Raw genomic sequence first — 9,009 nt, forward strand, 5'->3', positions numbered from 1 at the left:
TCAGATGTTCACGTTCTGAGGAACATTCAAAAACCGGAGCACTTACTTCTGGGTTTTTGCTGTTCAGGAGCCAGAACGTTTGAGAACGGAGCCATACAAGTTCCGAGGTACCACTGTACTTTGCGGTTACACTCTTTGTTCCAATTCAGCATTAAAGAGCAGATTTTTCCTGAGGAAAGCAGTGGAGCAGAAAATGTGTGCTCTGACACAAAGCTTTAAACTGCAGATCTGCGCATAGAAAGCACAAGGCAAAAGGTAAATGTGGGTGATCCCTAGGAGGCAACATGGCAGAAGCTTATAAAATTTTTCATGGCATGAAGGAAGTGGATAGAGAAAAGTTTTTTCCTCCCTTTCTTCTATCAGTAGAACTCATGGACAACCAATGAAGCTGGATGAGGGAAGATTAAGCACAGATAAAAGTAAGCACTTCTTCACACAGTGCATAGCTAAACTATGGAACTCACACAGTGCATAGCTAAACTATGGAACCTACAGGAGGTAGTGATGGTCACCAACTTGAAGGCTTTAAAAGGGGATTAGATAAATTCATGGAATACAAGGGTAGCAGGGCTACTAACCGTAATGACCCTGTCCCACCTGCACTGTCAGAGGCACTATTCCTTTCAGCAGTTGCCGAGAATCAGGAAGGCAGAGTCCTGCTTGCTTCCTTCCCACAGGCATCTGGTTGGCCACTGTGTGAACATGATGCTGGACTTCATGGGTGACCAGCCCGATCCAGCAGGCTCTTCCTCTGTTCTGATATTTAAAAGCCTAGATTTGCTTTCAATTATTTTCCTTCATGTCTTTGCACACATCCCTCCTGTCTGCTAGACGAGCCACTTCCCTGAGTGATGTCTTTCACACATTCACCGCAGTGCCTGGATTTCCTCCTTAATGCTTCATTTCCTCACTGTTAGATAGCGAGGTTCCACTTCAAACCACAACGACAGACAGCCCAGTGCCATTTTATTAAACTCACACTGCATAGTTCTGAGGCTCAATAGATCTGAACAATTATGTGGCCTCCAAACTGTATGCACTGAGAAATATGAAAGAATTCATATTGCCCAAGGGGTGGATGGATTAAGAGTGTAGACGTCTTGGATCAAGTATGATATTTATACCACAATACAGGATGGAAAAAGCTTAATTCTTAGAGGTCCAGACCAGTCCATAGTCCACATCCTGGCTCCAAGTAATAATTCATCACTGCTTTTCTCTACATACTGTAAAAAACTATATGCACAGTAGTACTTTTTAAAATCCATACAAGCACCTAGAGTTACAATCTACCACCACCCTGCACACAATTCCTTATGGAAACAAGTTAACAAAAGGCAGTTAGACTGATTACTTCTTATCTGAGAATCAGACCCCGCCCCCATTACATAATTAACTGTGTGTTTGCTTTCAAAGCCACATTGTTTAAATGCCTTTGGCTACAATCCTCAACCAATTTATTCTGGAACAGTCGGATAAAAACCCCGCAGCCTACAAAGGCACTTCAAGGAGAGTACTAAAGGGCATGTGTTTTGAGGACTGAAATCTTTGATCAAATGTTCCAGAAGCTGATCTGTTGTCCGGTGTTTGGCCAAGTTTTTAAACGTCTGTATCTTGGCCTTGATCTTGGATGCTCACATCTGCACTTGGACACTAACATCTGCTTCCCCCAATGCATTTCTTGGCAGAACGTTCCAGCAAATAGCCCCTTAGGCAGGAAGTGTCTGAAGCCTTCTCCTCATTCCTTGGCTACTCTATCTTTTCATATATATTTTTAGTCAATAAGATTCTGGGAGCATGAGTGACCTTTATGAGTGCTTCCAGGCTCAGCATCAATGGTCAAGAGAGTCAAGCACCAGTCAGGGCCTATATGAACCAGCAGGAGGCATACCACTGATGAAATACAGCCCAATTCCTCCCCCTCCTCAACCGTTCCTGTACCAGAAGCAATTCTGAATTTGATGAATGGGCTGCAAAAGCTTCTTTGGAGGCTAGATTGGTGATGAGCTTCCCTAAAGGATCTGCTCCAAATAGATCTAACTATATTGCATTTTATCTGAAAACTGCAGCGTTCCTTATTACAGACTTTCCCCCAGGCCACCATACATTGCCTGCTTCAATCCAGAGATGAAAACAAGGAAGCAAAAGAGTCAGTTTGACATGAAATCCTTAGTGCTGGTTTCACAAATTCCATGTGTGTGGGCTTTTCAGCTTGGGAGTTTGGCTCACTGAGACAGAGGGCTTAGTACATGCCTCTGGATGCAAGCCCATGGATAGTAGAGCTGGGCAAGAATCGAAGTGCTGAGCAAGAAACTGAAGTCTGTGTTCCAAGGTACCAGTCCTTATTAAATCACATGTTAACCTGGACCAAGAAAGCCCTCTTTTACTTGCTCTCCAACCTGAAGGATGCAAATCAGTAGTTCATTTTGTTTCTTCTGATTCAACATGGTTTTTGAACATTTGGTGGGGATTTTTTTGGGGGGTAGGGTGTGAGAGATGATTTTGGCAGTATGAAGAATGGCAGTAATATTTAGGAAATGTAGGGATACAAGTTAGAGCGGAGAAAGACAGTTGTTCCATCGACACAATTGTTTAGTTGAAAAACACTCTAAATGTCTGGGAGCCACAAATCAAACTCAAGAAAGCCATGCAGGGGCAGAGAACTTTTATTTTATCAACAATTAATTTTGCAGATAATTATGTACACATTTTGAAATGCATTACTCAAACAACCAGGGCTAGCAACTTGAAATGTATGTTTGACTCGCAGCTCTTGCTTTTGCACTGAATTAATGCAGGTTGAATCATTCATAGCCCATAATATTTGCCATGGGGTGGACATCACTGGAAAGGGAAATGGGGGGAGGATAAAGTCAGCTGTGTATTTGAAGGCTCCGAAGCAGAATAAAGCAATCAAAGATGGAAAGTTATTTCATCGTTTTAAGAGTGACCAGCCCTACAGCCATTCCACCGCAGACATCCTCTAGGCATATAATCCTCTTATTCTGGGGTGCCTTTCCCCCATCCCATGCCTTCTCTGTTTGCCTTATTAGCATGCCAGTTTGCCTCTATTTCAGAGGATTAAATCCTCCCTACTCAGGATCCTTAGAAGCTCCTTCTTCACTGCCTTGCAAAGAGTTTTTCAATGTGATTTCAGTTTCCCCAAGCAACAGCATTCGAGAGTTTCCAAAATATGTGCAGATGTTAAAAATGAACATAATTTTAGATAAAAGCAAGTTAAGATTAGTCCAGAATAACAAAATTAGAAAAAAATGTTTTTCCTAGAAGATTTGGGAGGCAGCTGAGCAAAATGTCAAAGAGAAACAGGTTTTTAATTTTTGTGTTGTGTTTTTGTTTTGTTTTGCGCGAGCCAGCTTGTTTCTACCCACTCCCTCTGTTTTAACATCTGCTGCACATATCATTTATCCATGCAGGTCGTCTTTGAGGACTTCATTTCTTACTAATAGGGAAAGTGACACATTCCTTCGTTTCATTCAGAGGAGCCAGTTCCAAGTATATATTGGGCTCAGCGGCAATCTTACAGTTGACGGATGAACAGCTCAGATTGAGTCCAAATGTTCCAATGTCCCTCATTTGTTTTTTGAAAGGAGAAACAAAAGTTTCATTAGCAAATCAAAATAGCCCCACAATCTTTGATTTCAATGACACTTTTCAACAGCCCTCTGTTTGAAAAATGTGGATGCGAAGGCATGTCTCACCACAGGGTGGAAATGTAATAAAATGTAAAACAAAGGAGTGAGATGCTGTTGTTGTGAGTGTCACTAGACTGTCAAGAGATTGTCATGACCAGTAATTATGGCTGGGCAATTGTTGCAGTTGCTATGGACTGGTGAGTGCAAACTTGCCTTTGCAGGGTGTGACATGCAACAACATTTCCAAGCCCATCTTTAGATGATCCTCAGGTTCTAGCTATGACACGGCATTTTGTGGGGTGGGAGGAGAAAGTGGGGCAACAGGTGGAATAGGAAGGGAGGATATTAGAAATTTGATGGAGATTTCATCATTGTTATCATCAAGGTTATTTATTTGACAGTTTTCCAAATATGCTCAAAGAGGCTCATAAAAACAGTCAAGTCAATATACAGGCAAAAGACAGATGTAGTAAGAAATATATTGAAAACATTACATAAATAGAGTGCATTTTGCTAGCAAACTAAAACAGTCATATTGACATTTCCCTAACATATAAAATACATTACCTTCGGCAGCAGGAAAGCCTTCATAGCTGGAGTCATACTGGATTCTGCCTTACTAGGCTGAATGGAAAGGATCCAGACAGAAATACAGGACCAGGTTATGTTGGACCCATAACTAGATGGTCTTTCCACAGTGCAAACTATATTGTGGCAAGCTGTGAGTAGACTGGACAAGGCCATGGCTAAAGGAATTCATGGATTTTCTACCAAAGATTGACTAATCTTCCCCTTTTGAGTAGCAGGCTACCATTGTATAGTACTGGTGTACTTTATAATGTCTTAATTTTATCTACTGCTTCAGCAAGGCCACACCAACCATGAAATAGATGGGATCGTTCCCTCCAGTATTGAGGAAGAGGTGGTGGGGCAGGGCAGGGCTGCACGGCTCACCTGACCTCCATTCAACTGAGTTGCTGAAGTGTAGACCCCTACTGCTGCCACACCCCTAACTCTTCTCCATGCCAGTATGCTTGCAGCAACTCAGTCAGATGGGGGGCAGTGATGCAGCAACACCATGGCATCCACTGCTGCACCCATCCAGGGCCCTTCTGGATGGGAAAAGATTTGAAAGGCATACCAAGTGATTGGTTTGGCACCAACATGTCATCTTTCATGAAATACAGCAATAAAATGTCCATTCCAGTGGAGCCTCCACACATGATGTCGGCAAACTGTGTGTTATGTCAGTAGATTAGGCCAACTTTGTGTGTGCATTAAAGTGGGCCAAACAAAAGAAATTAAAATGCTTTCTTCTTTTTATTTCCCCGTGACTGATGTAATTAGAATTCAACCACACTTTTATATTTTAGATTTGTTTTAACTTGTAGAATGTGGGATAATGTGAAAGCACACAATTAACCATCATTCAACTTGTTTTTATTATTGCTTGTTAGCCACCCTGAGCCCGGCCTTGGCTGGGGAGGGCGGGGTATAAATAAAAATTATTATTATTGTTATTACTTTTAAACCATTCTGCATGCTGCATTGAGTATGCAACTTGGGCTTTTTTTGGAAAGAGGCAGTCTTCTTACAAACATACATCTGCGGAATAGTTTAGAGTTCTGCAGAATCGTAATACCTAAAAATGGCCTGTGGAGGGTTTCAAAAAGTATGTTCCATTTGACGACAGCTCTTTAGTATCCATGGGTTGTTAGTTTTTAGAGATAAGCTACGTTCCTGTCATTGAGAATGAAAACCCAGATCATGTCTATGATGCATGCAAAATGCAGCACTAAATCTAAATGTGAGAACTATGTGAGAAAAGTCAGATGTTAAACAATCACTGTTCTATTCCCCAGCCGAAAAGAGAGAGAACCTAACCAACTCATAGTCTGCACCTGAAGCCATTATCCCCTCTACTGTATAAAGTGAAAATTGATAGCACATTGTACAATGAAGGACCCTTATGGAATATAATTGCTCAACAGGAACTCCACTAAACCCATCAGGCGTAACTCATTTTTCAATTCACTGGATCTCCAGCACTCAGAAATGTCGCACCCATTCACATTTCTTCCCATTAAGATATTTCATCAGCTTGGCCCGACAAACTGCAATTATTTACAGCAGATTAGTTTTTGTTGCCAAAGATGGGGATACCCAAATCATCTCAGGAAAATCAATATTGTAATCAGTGTGAAAGATGGTGAAACTGTCAAAACATGCAGTTTTTCACTTTTATTTGGCATAAGAAATAATTATGTACAATGCAAGCTGAAATATCCATCCACATAAAAAAATTGAAGCTAGATTTTTATGAATTGTTGTTCTGGGGCTTAATAAGAGCAGATGCTTCATAAAGACATCAGCTATTCAAGTGGGTATAGAGATGGACATCAAGGCTCAGAATGCTTCCCCTACAGAGGAAAGTTTAAGAATTCAGATTCTCCACCAGAAAAGAGAGTGTGGGGATGATATATTAGAAATATATGGAACCATAGGAAAAATGATTTCATGTAGAATTTGTTCAGTACAAACCACAACATCTAGAGCTCATACCATTGTTTTTGAAAACTCACTTTCACGGTATGGAGATAGCTGTTACAGAAATAGTTCATCTGGAAGTGAATATGACTGTTATATAAGGAGGCTGAATGCAATATGGTACAATAGTAAATACAATCAATTCATGGAGAAAGGAACATCAATACAACTCATGAGCAATGTTGGATAAACCTTTCCCGACAGTGTTTCCTTTGTCAAAAGCCTTAACATGATTGTTGGAGACTTCTCCAGCCTGAGTCTATACTTGATTTCTCAAATGTAAGTCCTGATGATTCCAATGGGGCTTCTTCTCATGTAAGCAGGCATAGGACTGCCTTATGCAGCCTAAAATACCAAACATTTGACAAAAACAGCAACAATTCAAGCAGCAGCATTGAAAAACAACAGCAGATGCCTAATAAATTCAGATGCCCAAAATCTGCTTCCCTGCTATTTCCACTCATTTGGCTGCAGTCCTGCCCCCTTGGACCAACAGCGGACAAGTTTTATTCCATCTTCCACCCGGCCAGCCCTTCACATCTGGAATAGCCACTCTTATGTCTCCCCTTAATCCTCTTTTCTTCCAGGTGAACATACCCAGTTCTTTCTATCCTCCCTTATTCGACTTGATTTCGACAGGACGCATTTCGAAAGTAATTAGGGCGGCATGAAAAGTGAGCCCTGCCCCACTTTCCCAGTCCCTAGCTCCAGATGCTGTTGTTCATTTTGACGTTTCATGATGGCCTAGAGGCCAAAATTCTGGAACATTTAGAATTTAAGCAGTGTCACATGTTAAAGACATTCACAGCTCAATGGCTTTGAAGCAAGGGCAGCCTGCCCTGCTGACTTGCAGGCCGTTGGGGAATCATAGATTCCCTTTGTCCCAGATCATGTGTCTTGCATTTGGGTTTTGGTGGTTGCAGATGAAAGCAGGAGAAAGGGAGGGTCTTGGGGAAGTGAAGTGCTTGAGTCAACCCTCCACTTATCCCCTTTATTTACTGGTGGGCAAAGATGAAAGGAAGAAGGAAAAAAGAAAAAAAGAAAACAGTTCCTTCTCCCTTTTCTCCCCATTTCCTTTTCTCTTGGTGCTCACAGACATTAAGCTTACAGGCTGTTGCTTGAAATTTGATGATGGTCACATCCACACTATACATTTAAAGCAGTATCATACCACTTTAAACTGACGTTGCTTCCCTCAAATAATCATGGGAACTGTGGTTTGCTATAGGTGCTGGGAGTTAGGAGACCTATTCCCAGCACCCTTAACAAATTATCCTTCCCATGCTTCTTCAGAAGAATTCATGGCTGTTAAATTGGTGTAAGAGGACTTTAAACGTATGGTGTGGATGTGCCCTAAGGGTGAGACACAGTAATTGATCTCTTATCAACTTAAAACAGATGTGGAGACTGTTTGACCCTCCAGATGTTGCAGAACTACAACTCCCAGCAGCCCTTGCTGGTGGGAGTTGCAGTTCAGCAACATCCAGAGGGCCAAAGTTTCCCCACTGCTGACTTAAAACAATTCTTTTTCTGTCCTTAAGATTGTTCACAAAGTTATCAATATGCAGATTGTGCAATGCTCTTATCCACTATTTTGGAGGGCCAATGATCAAGGCAGCCTCCATTGACCTGAGTTTCCCCAGCAAGTCTAAATCCTCACAGCAGCAGGTCCTGGTGGCTCTTTTAGATTGTTCCTCTGCTGGAGTATGGGCCCTCATGTGGTTCTCAACCATGGAACTGCTCATCCTAAGAGCTTCTGCACCAGGAACTTTGCTCTAAGGAGCCTAAGAATATAAGAAGAACAGACTTGGTCAGACAAAAGAGTCAACTAGTGCAGCATATTTGTTTGCCACAGTCACTAACTAGGCGCCCCCGAGAAGGAATGAAGCACCTGTCCATCAACCTTGAATGATGCTGCTGTGACTACAGGTAGTTTGGGAAAAAGAGAATTGCCACTGGAAAATAAAGAATGCTCCTCTTACTACTGTCACTGGCGAGAGCCAGTGTGGTGTAGTGGTTAAGAGCGGTAGTCTCGTAATCTGGGGAACCGGGTTCGCGTCTCCGCTCCTTAACATGCAGCTGCTGGGTGACCTTGGGCCAGTCACACTTCTTTGAAGTCTCTCAGCCCCACTCACCTCACAGAGTGTTTGTTGTGGGGGAGGAAGGGAAAAGAGAATGTTAGCTGCTTTGAGACTCCTGAAGGGGAGTGAAAGGCGGGATATCAAATCCAAACTACTACTACTACTACTCTTCTTCTTCTTCTTCTTCTTCTTCTTCTTCTTCTTCTTCTTCACAAGTAGCAGCAACAAATGACTGCAAAACGGAAAGACCCACAAACACTGCTAAAGAATTTGACCCCCAAAGTTGACTACAGGTCATGAAGAATTTCATATAGTTCAAAAAGACCCATGGGGTCATACAATCTGTTTTCAATCTTTACCGTGTGTTTCTTCGTTATACTGACAATCTCGTGTGACTGAAGCTGGAGATGAACTGGATTACAGCATGGAATATCAGACGTTTTCTCACACAGCTGTCTACTCAGCATCACTTAAGGAGATCAAAAGCGCCCTCCCTATTTTGTGACATTTTTGTTAGTCTCCCAATTAGTTATTTCCCTGCAGCGGCTTTTGGACTTACCCAAGCTCCTTTCACCCCTGTTGAATAACAATTTCATCCTGGCTTTCCCCACCACAAAAGGGAGATCTCCCGAGTTTGCTCAGAAACCTTTGGTACTACCATGAATTCTGGGACTTGTGGTTTTAATTCATCTGGATTTATTCAGCCAGGAGAAACCGAAACTACCAAT

General features: G+C 42.0%; 1 long non-coding RNA gene across 1 annotated transcript; it reads right to left on the reverse strand.

Moving 5' to 3' along the window:
- Nucleotides 1–2,648: 2,648 nt before the first annotated feature.
- On the reverse strand, nt 2,649–6,931 carry LOC307214454. Its single transcript, XR_013838108.1, has 3 exons — nt 5,186–6,931; nt 4,221–5,102; nt 2,649–2,844 (listed from the first exon to the last, which is right to left on the reverse strand). It is a non-coding gene; the product is annotated as an uncharacterized lncRNA (long non-coding RNA).
- Nucleotides 6,932–9,009: the final 2,078 nt, after the last annotated feature.

This window comes from Podarcis cretensis (assembly GCF_951804945.1).
Source record: "Podarcis cretensis genome assembly, chromosome: 1".
Lineage (NCBI taxonomy): Eukaryota > Metazoa > Chordata > Lepidosauria > Squamata > Lacertidae > Podarcis > Podarcis cretensis.